This window comes from Rutidosis leptorrhynchoides, chromosome 4, assembly GCF_046630445.1.
Source record: "Rutidosis leptorrhynchoides isolate AG116_Rl617_1_P2 chromosome 4, CSIRO_AGI_Rlap_v1, whole genome shotgun sequence".
NCBI classification, from domain to species: domain Eukaryota; kingdom Viridiplantae; phylum Streptophyta; class Magnoliopsida; order Asterales; family Asteraceae; genus Rutidosis; species Rutidosis leptorrhynchoides.
Window position 1 is genome coordinate 1,857,177 of NC_092336.1, and position 15,353 is coordinate 1,872,529.

Genomic DNA, 15,353 nt, shown 5'->3' on the forward strand with positions numbered 1-15,353 from the left:
ACGAAATATATATAGATGTGTCGACATGATAGGTCGAAACATTGTATACGTGTCTATGGTATCTCAAGATTACATAATATACAATACAAGTTGATTAAGTTATGGTTGGAATAGATTTGTTACCAATTTTCACGTAGCTAAAATGAGAAAAATTATCCAATCTTGTTTTACCCATAACTTCTTCATTTTAAATCCGTTTTGAGTGAATCAAATTGCTATGGTTTCATATTGAACTCTATTTTATGAATCTAAACAGAAAAGTATAGGTTTATAATCGGAAAAATAAGTTACAAGTCGTTTTTGTAAAGGTAGTCATTTCAGTCGAAAAAACGACGTCTAGATGACCATTTTAGAAAACATACTTCCACTTTGAGTTTAACCATAATTTTTGGATATAATTTCATGTTCATACTAAAAATCATTTTCTCAGAATAACAACTTTTAAATCAAAGTTTATCATAGTTTTTAATTAACTAACCCAAAACAGCCCGCGGTGTTACTACGACGGCGTAAATCCGGTTTTACGGTGTTTTTCGTGTTTCCAGGTTTTAAATCATTAAGTTAGCATATCATATAGATATAGAACATGTGTGTAGTTAATTTTAAAAGTCAAGTTAGAAGGATTAACTTTTGTTTGCGAACAAGTTTAGAATTAACTAAACTATGTTCTAGTGATTACGAGTTTAAACCTTCGAATAAGATAGTTTTATATATATGAATCGAATGATGTTATGAACATCATTACTACCTCAAGTTTAGTAGGTAAACCTACTGGAAGTGACAAGAAATGATCTAGCTTCAAAGGATCTTGGATGGCTTGAAAGTTCTTGAAGTAGGATCATGACACAAAAACAAGTTCAAGTAAGATTTTTACTCGAATTAAGATAGTTTATAGTTATAGAAATTGAATCAAAGTTTGAATATGAATATTACCTTGAATAAGAAAGATAACCTACTGTATATAACAAAGGTTTCTTGATCTTGGATGATTACTTGGAATGGGTTAGAAAGCTTGGAAGTAAATTAGTAAACTTGAAGGGATTTTTGAAGTGTTCTTGAAGTGTTCTTCCTATGATGATTATAGCTTGATTCTTGAAGTGATTTTTGATGAATATGATGATTAAATACTGGAAAAATACGTTCATAATAGTGTGTGTGTGTGTGTTGAGAGAGAATTAGAAAGAGAATTGGAAGTGAAATGGAGTGAATGATGAGTGGTAATTGGTGAGTGGTGAGTGGGGTTAAAAGGAGTTCTAGTTAGTTGACTAGCTCATGGTAGAAGTTAAAATTGATTAGTCATACATGACATAATCAAGAGTGGAATCCCATGCTAGTTCCTATTGGTATATACTCATAGTAAGTACGTTTTGAAGCTGTGTATAATACGGATAAGAATACGACTAGAATTCTTGATGAAAGAAAGGAATGGAAAAGTAACTGTAACCATTTTCGTTAAGTATGAGTGTTTTGATATATGTCTTGAAGTCTTCCAAAAGTATTTTAATACATCTAAATACACTACATGTATATACATTTTAACTGAGTCGTTAAGTCATCGTTAGTCGTTACATGTAAGTGTTGTTTTGAAACCTTTAAGTTAACGATCTCAATTAATGTTGTTAACCCATTGTTTATTATATCTAATGAGATGTTAAATTATTATATTATCATGATATTATGATATATTAATATATCTTAATATGATATATATACATTTAAATGTCGTTACAACGATAATCGTTACATATATGTCTCGTTTCGAAATCCTTAAGTTAGTAGTCTTGTTTATATGTATATAACTCATTGTTAATATACTTATGGAGATACTTACTTATCATAATCTCATGTTAACCATATGTATATCCATATATATATTGTCATGTCATTTTTACAAGTTTTAACGTTCGTGAATCGCCGGTCAACTTGGGTGGTCAATTGTCTATATGAAACATATTTCAATTAATCAAGTCTTAACAAGTTTGATTGCTTAACATGTTGGAAACATTTAATCATGTAAATATCAATCTCAATTAATATATATAAACATGGAAAAGTTCGGGTCACTACAGTACCTACCCATAAAATAAATTTCGTCCCGAAATTTTAAGCTGTTGAAGGTGTTGACGAATCTTCTGGAAATAGATGCGGGTATTTCTTCTTCATCTGATCTTCATGCTACCAGGTGAACTCAGGTCCTCTACGAGCATTCCATCGAACCTTAACAATTGGTATCTTGTTTTGCTTAAGTCTTTTAACCTCACCATCCATTATTTCGATGGGTTCTTCGATGAATTGGAGTTTTTCGTTGATTTGGATTTCATCTAACGGAATAGTGAGATCTTCTTTAGCAAAACATTTCTTCAAATTCGAGATGTGGAAAGTGTTATGTACATCCGCGAGTTGTTGAGGTAACTCAAGTCGGTAAGCTACTGGTCCGACACGATCAATAATCTTGAATGGTCCAATATACCTTGGATTTAATTTCCCTCGTTTACCAAATCGAACAACGCCTTTCCAAGGTGCAACTTTAAGCATGACCATCTCTCCAATTTCAAATTCTATATCTTTTCTTTTAATGTCAGCGTAGCTCTTTTGTCGACTTTGGGCGGTTTTCAACCGTTGTTGAATTTGGATGATCTTCTCGGTAGTTTCTTGTATAATCTCCGGACCCGTAATCTGTCTATCCCCCACTTCACTCCAACAAATTGGAGACCTGCACTTTCTACCATAAAGTGCTTCAAACGGCGCCATCTCAATGCTTGAATGGTAGCTGTTGTTGTAGGAAAATTCTGCTAATGGTAGATGTCGATCCCAACTGTTTCCGAAATCAATAACACATGCTCGTAGCATGTCTTCAAGCATTTGTATCATCCTTTCGCTCTGCCCATCAGTTTGTGGATGATAGGTAGTACTCATGTCTAGACGAGTTCCTAATGCTTGCTGTAATGTCTGCCAGAATCTTGAAATAAATCTGCCATCCCTATCAGAGATAATAGAGATTGGTATTCCATATCTGGAGACGACTTCCTTCAAGTACAGTCGTGCTAACTTCTCCATCTTGTCATCTTCTCTTATTGGTAGGAAATGTGATGATTTAGTGAGACGATCAACTATTACCCAAATAGTATCAAAACCACTTGCAGTCCTTGGCAATTTAGTGATGAAATCCATGGTAATGTTTTCCCATTTCCATTCCGGGATTTCGGGTTGTTGAAGTAGACCTGATGGTTTCTGATGCTCAGCTTTGACCTTAGAACACGTCAAACATTCTCCTACGTATTTAGCAACATCGGCTTTCATACCCGGCCACCAAAAATATTTCCTGAGATCCTTGTACATCTTCCCCGTTCCAGGATGTATTGAGTATCTGGTTTTATGAGCTTCTCTAAGTACCATTTCTCTCATATCTCCAAATTTTGGTACCCAAATCCTTTCAGCCCTATACCGGGTTCCGTCTTCCCAAATATTAAGATGTTTCTCCGATCCTTTGGGTATTTCATCCTTTAAATTTCCCTCTTTTAAAACTCCTTGTTGCGCCTCCTTTATTTGAGTAGTAAGGTTATTATGAATCATTATATTCATAGATTTTACTCGAATGGGTTCTCTGTCCTTCCTGCTCAAGGCATCGGCTACCACATTTGCCTTCCCCGGGTGGTAACGAATCTCAAAGTCGTAATCATTCAATAATTCAATCCACCTACGCTGCCTCATATTCAGTTGTTTCTGATTAAATATGTGTTAAAGACTTTTGTGGTCGGTATATATAATACTTTTGACCCCATATAAGTAGTGCCTCCAAGTCTTTAATGCAAAAACAACCGCGCCTAATTCCAAATCATGCGTCGTATAATTTTGTTCGTGAATCTTCAATTGTCTAGACGCATAAGCAATCACCTTCATTCGTTTCATTAATACACAACCGAGACCTTGCTTTGATGCGTCACAATAAATCACAAAATCATCATTCCCTTCAGGCAATGACAATATAGGTGCCGTAGTTATCTTTTTCTTCAATAACTGAAACGCTTTCTCTTGTTCATCATTCCATTCAAATTTCTTCCCTTTATGCGTTAATGCAGTCAAGGGTTTTGCTATTCTAGAAAAGTCTTGGATGAACCTTCTGTAGTAACCAGCTAGTCCTAAAAACTGGCGTATGTGTTTCAGAGTTTTCGGGGTTTCCCACTTTTCAACAGTTTCTATCTTTGCCGGATCCACCTTAATACCTTCTTTGTTCACTATGTGACCGAGGAATTGAACTTCTTCCAACCAAAATGCACACTTTGAAAACTTAGCGTACAATTCTTCCTTCCTCAATACTTCTAACACCTTTCTCAAATGTTCACCGTGTTCTTGGTCATTCTTTGAGTAAATAAGTATGTCATCAATGAAAACAATGACAAACTTGTCAAGGTATGGTCCACACACTCGGTTCATAAGGTCCATGAACATAGCTGGTGCATTAGTTAAACCAAACGGCATGACCATAAACTCGTAATGACCGTAACGTGTTCTGAAAGCAGTCTTTGGAATATCATCTTCCTTCACCCGCATTTGATGATACCCGGAACGTAAGTCAATCGTTGAATAAACAGACGAGCCTTGTAGTTGATCAAATAAGTCATCGATTCTCGGTAGTGGGTAGCGGTTCTTGATGGTAAGTTTGTTCAACTCTCGGTAGTCGATACACAACCTGAATGTACCATCTTTCTTCTTGACAAACAAAACAGGAGCTCCCCACGGTGATGTGCTTGGTCGAATGAAACCACGCTCTAAAAGTTCTTGTAATTGGCTTTGCAGTTCTTTCATCTCGCTGGGTGTGAGTCTGTAAAGAGCACGAGCTACTGGTGCAGCTCCTGGTACAAGATCTATTTGAAATTCAACGGATCGCTGTGGGGGTAATCCCGGTAATTCTTTCAGAAATACATCGGGAAATTCTTTTGCAATGGGAACATCATTGATGCTCTTTTCTTCAGTTTGTACTTTCTCGACGTGTGCTAGAACAGCATAGCAACCTTTTCTTATTAGATTTTGTGCCTTCAAATTACTAATAATATGTAGCTTCGTGTTGCCCTTTTCTCCGTACACCATTAAGGGTTTTCCTTTTTCTCGTATAATGCGAATTGCATTTTTGTAACAAACGATCTCTGCTTTCACTTCTTTCAACCATTCCATACCGATTATCACATCAAAACTCCCTAACTCTACTGGTATCAAATCAATCTTAAATGTTTCGCTAACCAGTTTAACTTCTCGATTCCGACATATATTATCTGCTGAAATTAATTTACCATTTGCTAATTCGAGTAAAAATTTACTATCCAAAGGCGTCAATGGACAACTTAATTTAGCACAAAAATCTCTACTCATATAGCTTCTATCCGCACCCGAATCAAATAAAACGTAAGCAGATTTATTGTCAATAAGAAACGTACCCGTAACAAGCTCCGGGTCTTCCTGTGCCTCTGCCGCATTAATATTGAAAACTCTTCCGCGGCCTTGTCCATTCGTGTTCTCCTGGTTCGGGCAATTTCTAATAATGTGGCCCGGTTTTCCACATTTATAACAAACTACATTGGTATAACTTGCTCCGACACTACTTGCTCCACCATTACTCGTTCCGACACCATTTGTTCCTTTCGTTCTATTAACCCCTGGTCCATAGACCTCACACTTCGCCGCGCTATGACCATTTCTTTTACACTTGTTGCAAAATTTGGTGCAGAACCCCGAGTGATACTTTTCACACCTTTGGCATAGCTGCTTCTGATTGTTATTGTTGTTGCGGTTATTATTGTTGTTGGGATGATTGTTGTAGTTGCTGTTGTTGTTGTTATTGTTGTTGGGCCGTTTGTTGTAGTTGCGATTGATGTTGCGATTGTTGGGATAATTGTTGCGATTATTGTTGTAATTGCTGTTGTTGTTGTATTGGTGATTCTTATCACCGTTTTCCTCCCACTTTCTTTTGACTTGCTTCACATTGGCCTCTTCAGCAGTCTATTCTTTAATTCTTTCTTTAATCTGGTTCACTAGTTTGTGAGCCATTCTACATGCCTGTTGTATGGAGGCGGGCTCGTGTGAACTTATATCTTCTTGGATTCTTTCCGGTAATCCTTTCACAAACGCGTCGATCTTCTCTTCCTCATCTTCGAATGTTCCCGGACACAATAGGCACAATTCTGTGAATCGTCTTTCGTACGTGGTAATATCAAATCCTTGGGTTCGTAACCCTCTAAGTTCTATCTTGAGCTTATTGACCTCGGTTCTGGGACGGTACTTCTCGTTCATCAAGTGCTTGAATGCTGACCACGGTAGTGCGTACGCATCATCTTGTCCCACTTGCTCTAGATAGGTATTCCACCATGTTAACGCAGACCCTGTGAAGGTATGCGTAGCGTACTTCACTTTGTCCTCTTCAATACACTTACTTATGGCAAACACCGATTCGACCTTCTCGGTCCACCGTTTCAATCCGATCGGTCCTTCGGTTCCATCAAATTCCAAAGGTTTGCAGGCAGTGAATTCTTTGTAGGTGCATCCTACACGATTTCCTGTACTGCCAGATCCAAGGTTATTGTTGGTATGTAGCGCAGCCTGTACTGCGGCTATGTTTGAAGCTATAAAAGTACGGAATTCCTCTTCATTCATATTCACGGTGTGTCGAGTAGTCGGTGCCATTTCCTTCAAAATAGTCAAATGGAACAAGTTAATCATACAGAATATTAAGAGTAGTTAATAGTATTTCGTAGCATAATATGAACTCATTTATAAAAGCCTTTTCTTCATATTAGCGTTTTATAAGTTTAAATTCGGGTAGTACCTACCCGTTAAGTTCATACTTAGTAGCTAATATACAATTCAACTACTACAATTCTATATGAAAAACTGATTGTAATAATATTTCGCGTTCAAACTTTTATACAATATTTTACAAACTTACAATACCGCTTATTTTACATAAAGCATGAAATATAGCACACAATAACTTTGATACAAGATAGTTGTGAAGATAATTCTAGCTAGTACACAATTCGTTCAGCAAAGGCAATAAAGACACGTAATTCATACGTCCAGAAACAAGTCATGCATTCTGGTTTTACTAGGACTACTTCCCATCCTTGGTCTTGTGGAACATAACCGTTATGGCCGTTGATGAGACAGCGTGTTGTAACGTTGTCAAAGGGACGAGGGTTACGTAATGACCAACAGTCTCGTAATAACCTAAAAACCTCATTTCTTACCCCAATTACCGACTCCGTCACTTGTGGGAACGTTTTGTTTAATAGTTGTAGCCCGATGTTCTTGTTCTCACTTTGGTGAGAAGCGAACATTACTAACCCGTAAGCATAACATGCTTCTTTATGTTGCATGTTAGCCGCTTTTTCTAAATCACGAAGTCCTATATTCGGATATACTGAGTCAAAATAATTTCTTAACCCGTTGCGTAAAATAGCATTTGGGTTCCCCGCAATATATGCGTCAAAGTAAACACATCGTAACTTATGGATTTCCCAATGTGATATCCCCCATCTTTCGAACGAAAGACTTTTTATAAACCAAGGCATTCTTGGAACGTTCTTCGAATGTCTTACAAACTGATCTCGCCTTAAATAGTTGTGCCGAGGAATTCTGACCGACTCTAGACAAGATTTCATCAATCATGTCTCCGGGTAGGTCTCTTAAAATATTGGGTTGTCTATCCATTTTGTGTTTTTATACTGTAAAATAGATAAGAGTTAGATTCATAAAAAAATACTTATTAATACAAGCAATTTTTACATATATCATAAAGCATAAGCAGACTATATTACATATATTACACCACACGAATACAACTATCTTATTCCGACTCGCTCGTTTCTTCTTGTTCGGTTTTGGTTCGTTTTGCCAAGTTTCTAGGGATATATGATGTTCCCCTAATACGAGCCGTCGTTGTCCACATTGGTTTAGAAAAACCTGGTGGTTTAGAGGTTCCCGGGTCATTGTTACAACTTAAGGACTTCGGGGGTTGACGATACATATAAAGTTCATCGGGGTTGGAATTAGATTTCTCTATTTTTATGCCCTTTCCCTTATTATTTTCTTTTTCCTTTTTAAATTCAGTTGGGGTAATTTCTATAACATCATCGGAATTCTCGTCGGAATCCAATTCATCGGAGAATTGGTAATCCTCCCAATATTTTGCTTCCTTGGCGGAAACACCATTGACCATAATTAACCTTGGTCGGTTGGTTGAGGATTCTCTTTTACTTAACCGTTTTATTATTTCCCCCACCGGTTCTGTTTCTTCTTCCGGTTCCGATTCTTCTTCCGGTTCCGATTCTTCTTCCGGTTCCGACTCTTCTTCCTGTTCCTCTTCGGGAACTTGTGAATCAGTCCACGAATCATTCCAATTTACATTTGACTCTTCATTATTATTAGGTGAGTCAATGGGACTTGTTCTAGAGGTAGACATCTATCACATAATATCAAACACGTTAAGAGATTAATATATCACATAATATTCATATGTTAAAAATATATAGTTTCCAACAAAAATGTTAAGCAATCATTTTTAAAGAAAACACGGTCGAAGTCCAGACTCACTAATGCATCCTAACAAACTCGATAAGACACACTAATGCAAATTTTCTGGTTCTCTAAGACCAACGCTCTGATACCAACTGAAATGTCCCGTTCTTATTGATTAAAAACGTTCCATATTAATTGATTTCATTGCGAGGTTTTGACCTCTATATGAGACGTTTTTCAAAGACTGCATTCATTTTTAAAACAAACCATAACCTTTATTTCATAAATAAAGGTTTAAAAAGCTTTACGTAGATTATCAAATAATGATAATCTAAAATATCCTATTTACACACGACCATTACATAATGGTTAACAATACAAATATGTTACATCGAAATCAGTTTCTTGAATGCAGTTTTTACACAATATCATACAAACATGGACTCCAAATCTTGTCCTTATTTTAGTATGCAACAGCGGAAGCTCTTAGTATTCACCTGAGAATAACATGCTTTAAACGTCAACAAAAATGTTGGTGAGTTATAGGTTTAACCTATATATATCAAATCGTAACAATAGACCACAAGATTTCATATTTCAATACACATCCCATACATAGAGATAAAAATCATTCATATGGTGAACACCTGGTAACCGACATTAACAAGATGCATATATAAGAATATCCCCATCATTCCGGGACACCCTTCGGATATGATATAAATTTCGAAGTACTAAAGCATCCGGTACTTTGGATGGGGCTTGTTTGGCCCGATAGATCTACCTTTAGGATTCGCGTCAATTAGGGTGTCTGTTCCCTAATTCTTAGATTACCAGACTTAATAAAAAGGGGCATATTCGATTTCGATAATTCAACCATAGAATGTAGTTTCACGTACTTGTGTCTATTTTGTAAATCATTTATAAAACCTGCATGTATTCTCATCCCAAAAATATTAGATTTTAAAAGTGGGACTATAACTCACTTTCACAGATTTTTACTTCGTCGGGAAGTAAGACTTGGCCACTGGTTGATTCACGAACCTATAATAATATATACATATATATCAAAGTATGTTTAAAATATATTTATAACACTTTTAATATATTTTGATGTTTTAAGTTTATTAAGTCAGCTGTCCTCGTTAGTAACCTACAACTAGTTGTCCACAGTTAGATGTACAGAAATAAATCGATAAATATTATCTTGAATCAATCCACGACCCAGTGTATACATATCTCAGTATTGATCACAACTCAAACTATATATATTTTGGAATCAACCTCAACCCTGTATAGCTAACTCCAACATTCACATATAGAGTGTCTATGGTTGTTCCGAAATATATATAGATGTGTCGACATGATAGGTCGAAACATTATATACGTGTCTATGGTATCTCAAGATTACATAATATACAATACAAGTTGATTAAGTTATGGTTGGAATAGATTTGTTACCAATTTTCACGTAGCAAAAATGAGAAAAATTATCCAATCTTGTTTTACCCATAACTTCTTCATTTTAAATCCGTTTTGAGTGAATAAAATTGCTATGGTTTCTTATTGAAATCAATTTATGAATCTAAACAAAAAAGTATAGGTTTATAGTCGGAAAAATAAGTTACAAGTCGTTTTTGTAAAGGTAGTCATTTCAGTCGAAAGAACGACGTCTAGATGACCATTTTAGAAAACATACTTCCACTTTGAGTTTAACCATAATTTTTGGATATAGTTTCATGTTCATACTAAAAAACATTTTCTCAGAATAACAACTTTTAAATCAAAGTTTATCATAGTTTTTAATTAACTAACCCAAAACAGCCCGCGGTGTTACTACGACGGCGTAAATCCGGTTTTACGGTGTTTTTCTTGTTTCCAGGTTTTAAATCATTAAGTTAGCATATCATATAGATATAGAACATGTGTGTAGTTAATTTTAAAAGTCAAGTTAGAAGGATTAACTTTTGTTTGCGAACAAGTTTAGAATTAACTAAACTATGTTCTAGTGATTACGAGTTTAAACCTTCGAATAAGATAGTTTTATATATATGAATCGAATGATGTTATGAACATCATTACTACCTCAAGTTTAGTAGGTAAACCTACTGGAAGTGACAAGAAATGATCTAGCTTCAAAGGATCTTGGATGGCTTGAAAGTTCTTGAAGTAGGATCATGACACAAAAACAAGTTCAACTAAGATTTTTACTCGAATTAAGATAGTTTATAGTTATAGAAATTGAATCAAAGTTTGAATATGAATATTACCTTGAATAAGAAAGATAACCTACTGTATATAACAAAGTTTTCTTGAACTTAGATGATTACTTGGAATGGGTTAGAAAGCTTGGAAGTAAATTAGTAAACTTGAAGGGATTTTTGAAGTGTTCTTGAAGTGTTCTTCCTATGATGATTATAGCTTGATTCTTGAAGTGATTTTTGATGAAGATGATGATTAACTACTGGAAAAATAAGTTCATAATAGTGTGTGTGTGTGTGTGTGTTGAGAGAGAATTAGAAAGAGAATTGGAAGTGAAATGGAGTGAATGATGAGTGGTAATTGGTGAGTGGTGAGTGGGGTTAAAAGGAGTTCTAGTTAGTTGACTAGCTCATGGTAGAAGTTAAAATTGATTAGTCATACATGACATAATCAAGAGTGGAATCCCATGCTAGTTCCTATTGGTATATACTCATAGTAAGTACGTTTTGAAGCTGTGTATAATACGGATAAGAATACGACTAGAATTCTTGATGAAAGAAAGGAATGGAAAAGTAACTGTAACCATTTTCGTTAAGTATGAGTGTTTTGATATATGTCTTGAAGTCTTCCAAAAGTATTTTAATACATCTAAATACACTACATGTATATACATTTTAACTGAGTCGTTAAGTCATCGTTAGTCGTTACATGTAAGTGTTGTTTTGAAACCTTTAAGTTAACGATCTCAATTAATGTTGTTAACCCATTGTTTATTATATCTAATGAGATGTTAAATTATTATATTATCATGATATTATGATATATTAATATATCTTAATATGATATATATACATTTAAATGTCGTTACAACGATAATCGTTACATATATGTCTCGTTTCGAAATCCTTAAGTTAGTAGTCTTGTTTATATGTATATAACTCATTGTTAATATACTTATGGAGATACTTACTTATCTTAATCTCATGTTAACCATATGTATATCCATATATATATATCGTCATGTCATTTTTACAAGTTTTAACGTTCGTGAATCGCCGGTCAACTTGGGTGGTCAATTGTCTATATGAAACATATTTCAATTAATCAAGTCTTAACAAGTTTGATTGCTTAACATGTTGGAAACATTTAATCATGTAAATATCAATCTCAATTAATATATATAAACATGGAAAAGTTCGGGTCACTACACATATATATCAAAGTATGTTCAAAATATATTTACAACACTTTTAATATATTTTGATGTTTTAAGTTTATTAAGTCAGCTGTCCTCGTTAGTAACCTATAACTAGTTATCCACAGTTAGATGTATAGAAATAAATTGATAAATATTATCTTGAATCAATCCATGACCCAGTGTATACGTATCTCAGTATTGATCACAACTCAAACTATATATATTTTGGAATCAACCTCAACCCTGTATAGCTAACTCCAACATTCACATATAGAGTGTCTATGGTTGTTTTAGAAATATATATAGATGTGTCGACATGATAGGTCGAAACATTGTATACGTGTCTATGGTATCTCAAGATTACATAATATACAATACAAGTTGATTAAGTTATGGTTGGAATAGATTTGTTACCAATTTTCACGTAGCTAAAATGAGAAAAATTATCCAATCTTGTTTTACCCATAACTTCTTCATTTTAAATCCGTTTTGAGTGAATCAAATTGCTATGGTTTCATATTGAACTCTATTTTATGAATCTAAACAGAAAAAGTATAGGTTTATAGTCGGAAAAATAAGTTACAAGTCATTTTTGTAAAGGTAGTCATTTCAGTCGAAAGAACGACGTCTAGATGACCATTTTAGAAAACATACTTCCACTTTGAGTTTAACCATAATTTTTGGATATAGTTTCATGTTCATAATAAAAATAATTTTCTCAAAATAATAACTTTTAAATCAAAGTTTATCATAGTTTTTAATTAACTAACCCAAAACAGCCCGCGGTGTTACTACGACGGCGTAAATCCGGTTTTACGGTGTTTTTCGTGTTTCCAGGTTTTAAATCATTAAGTTAGCATATCATATAGATATAGAACATGTGTTTAGTTGATTTTAAAATTCGAGTTAAAAGGATTAACTTTTGTTTGCGAACAAGTTTAGAATTAACTAAACTATGTTCTAGTGATTACAAGTTTAAACCTTCGAATAAGATAGCTTTATATGTATGAATCGAATGATGTTATGAACATCATTACTACCTTAAGTTCCTTGGATAAACCTACTGGAAAAGAGAAAAATGGATCTAGCTTCAACGGATCCTTGGATGGCTCGAAGTTCTTGAAGCAGAATCATGACACGAAAACAAGTTCAAGTAAGATCATCACTTGAAATAAGATTGTTATAGTTATAGAAATTGAACCAAAGTTTGAATATGATTATTACATTGTATTAGAATGATAACCTACTTTAAGAAACAAAGATTTCTTGAGGTTGGATGATCACCTTACAAGATTGGAAGTGAGCTAGCAAACTTGAAAGTATTCTTGATTTTATGTAACTAGAACTTGTAGAATATATGAAGAACACTTAGAACTTGAAGATAGAACTTGAGAGAGATCAATTAGATGAAGAAAATTGAAGAATGAAAGTATTTGTAGTTGTTTTTGCTCGTTGGTGTATGGATTAGATATAAAGGATATGTAATTTTGTTTTCATGTAAATAAGTCATGAATGATTACTCATATTTTTGTAATTTTATGAGATATTTCATGCTACTTGCCAAATGATGGTTCCCACATGTGTTAGGTGACTCACATGGGCTGCTAAGAGCTGATCATTGGAGTGTATATACCAATAGTACATACATCTAAAAGCTGTGTATTGTACGAGTACGAATACGGGTGCATACGAGTAGAATTGTTGATGAAACTGAACGAGGATGTAATTGTAAGCATTTTTGTTAAGTAGAAGTATTTTGATAAGTGTATTTAATTATTTCAAAAGTGTATAAATACATATTAAAACACTACATGTATATACATTTTAATTGAGTCGTTAAGTCATCGTTAGTCGTTACATGTAAGTGTTGTTTTGAAACCTTTAGGTTAACGATCTTGTTAAATGTTGTTAACCCAATGTTTATAATATCAAATGAGATTTTAAATTATTATATTATCATGATATTATCATGTATGAATATCTCTTAATATGATATATATACATTAAATGTCTTTACAACGATAATCGTTACATATATGTCTCGTTTAAAAATCATTAAGTTCGTAGTCTTGTTTTTACATATGTAGTTCATTGTTAATATACTTAATGATATGTTTACTTATCATAGTATCATGTTAACTATATATATATCCATATATATATATCATCATATAGTTTTTACAAGTTTTAACGTTCGTGAATCACCGGTCAACTTGGGTGGTCAATTGTCTATATGAAACATATTTCAATTAATCAAGTCTTAACAAGTTTGATTGCTTAACATGTTGGAAACATTTAATCATGTAAATATCAATCTCAATTAATATATATAAACATGGAAAAGTTCGGGTCACTACAATATAGTGTTTGACCTTGTAATGATCTTATTGTTGATGAACAGTACACGACGGTTTTGTACGGGGCAGCACATTTGGTATCAGAGCATTGGTTGTAGAGATTTAGGATGCATTAGTGAGTCTAGACCAGGCCAAGTATGATTCACTAGTAGGACTAATCTGCAACTTGCTCGTTTACTTGTTACCGCTTACTACTGTTGCATGTTACTGCTTACTTATACTGCCATATGATGTGCGGCATGCTACTACTTACTCTTACTGCTATGGAACTCGCTGTATACTATTGCTTATCCTCGCTACTGCATGCTACTATCTACTTTCGATTGCATGTTACTTCTATTTAGTACTGTTAAAATTGCCATGCTATATACTGCTGTAGACGATCTAGGTTGCTGTAGTGCCTAATTACGTGCTTGCTTCATGCCTGCTATTCGCTGTACCGACTTGGAAAACTTACCTTTCCTAGTTCAGATGTTTTTCTGAACCCTTTCCCACACGTCTAACCCTAAGGATTAGTATTGTAATCCACCTGTTACTATCGTTCCACCATTCCGGAGATCAAAAAGATTCTTCACGCAATCTAGGAATAGTACCCCTCGAATTACACGCCCGCTGAAGTTGATCCTCGGAGGAGGAGATATGTGAGGATTTGTCGAAGTAACCGCACCCCGAGCTCACCCTAATTAGCCACGTACAACGTATGAACATTAGAAGGATGTTCAGTTTTCGCGAGGTGACCCGTATCCCGTACACTTTCATGATCATCACTTATCTCTTTCATTCTTCACCACCACTCTACGATCTAACGACACTCCTAGACTTAAGTCATTAACACTCTTAGGTATTGGAGAAGTCAGGAGGACATCTCCTTTCACAAGGTTAGAGTGCCTTCTACTGATGCTCAGCCATACCCAAAGACTTGGGAGTCGGCTTAAAACATATCGTATTACTACTTGCTACACTTACAACTCGACGCGAGACCTAGATTGAATCTCTAGAAAGAAACCTAACGACATTACCTGAACCCGAACATTTTGAAAAAATTTCGGGACATTTAGACATTGATGCATGACCTACGGAACCTACGC